The sequence below is a fragment of the Pseudophryne corroboree genome, chromosome 10 (genome assembly GCF_028390025.1).
Source record: "Pseudophryne corroboree isolate aPseCor3 chromosome 10, aPseCor3.hap2, whole genome shotgun sequence".
NCBI lineage: Eukaryota > Metazoa > Chordata > Amphibia > Anura > Myobatrachidae > Pseudophryne > Pseudophryne corroboree.
Window position 1 is genome coordinate 281,470,314 of NC_086453.1, and position 1,161 is coordinate 281,471,474.

The window sequence follows — 1,161 nt, forward strand, 5'->3', positions numbered from 1 at the left end:
ATGCAAGTTTGTTTTTAGTCCCAAAATGCATAACCTTGCATTTGTCTGTATTGAACCTCATTTTCCATTAAGACGCCCAGAGTTCAAGTTTAGATAGATCAGTCTGCAAGGACTCCACATCCAATTCTGAACTAATTACCTTACACAGTTTAGTATCATCTGCAAAGGTTGACACTGTGCTTTCCAGGCCTATTTCTAGGTCATTGATAAATATGTTGAACAGTAGTGGTCAGAGTACGGACCCTTATGGTATTCCGCTGACTACTGGGGACCAGGTTGAGGACTTCCCGTTGACCACTACTCGCTGTACCTTGCTATCCAACCAGCTGCTTATCCATGTGCAAATAATTTTTCCTAGGCCAATCTCCTTTAATTTGATCATCAGTCTCCCGTGAGGAACTGTATCGAAGGCCTTTGCAAAATCTAGGAAGTCCACATCCAATGCTTTTCCTTGATCAAGATTATTGCTCACTTCCTTGTAAAAGCTAATTAATTTAGTCTGACATGACCTGTCCCTCACAAACCCATGCTGGTTCTTGCTAATAATCCTAGCGGACTTTAGATACTCCTGTATGACGTCCCTTAGAATTCCTTCCAATATTTTCCCCACTATAGATGTTAAACTAACTGGTCTGTAGTTTCCCGGAAGATTTTTGGATCCTTTTTAAATAATGGCACTACCTCAGCTATACGCCAATCCTTCGGTACCATGCCTGATCTAATTGAACTATTGAAAATCAAGTATAGGGGTCGTGCTAGTTGTGAACTAAGCTCCATAAGAACCCTCGGGTGAAGTCCATCAGGACCAGGTGATTTATTAATCTTAATTTTGCTTAGTCTCTCCCGGACTACTTCTTTGCTTATACTAGTATCTAACCATGAATCATTACTGTCACAATTGTTATGCTCTACTCCCACCATCAGTTCTTCACTGGTGAATACTGATGAAAAGAATTTGTTCAGTATTTCCATTTTTATTTCATCATCATTTAGCAATTCTCCTTTTTCATCTTTTAATGGACCTATATTCTCCTTTTTTAACCTTTTACTGTTTATGTATTTAAAAAACTTTTTAGGATTGGTTTTACTCTCTATAGCGATTTGCTTTTCATTTTCCATTTTAGCTGCTCTTATTGCTTTTTTGCATTTCTTATTACACTC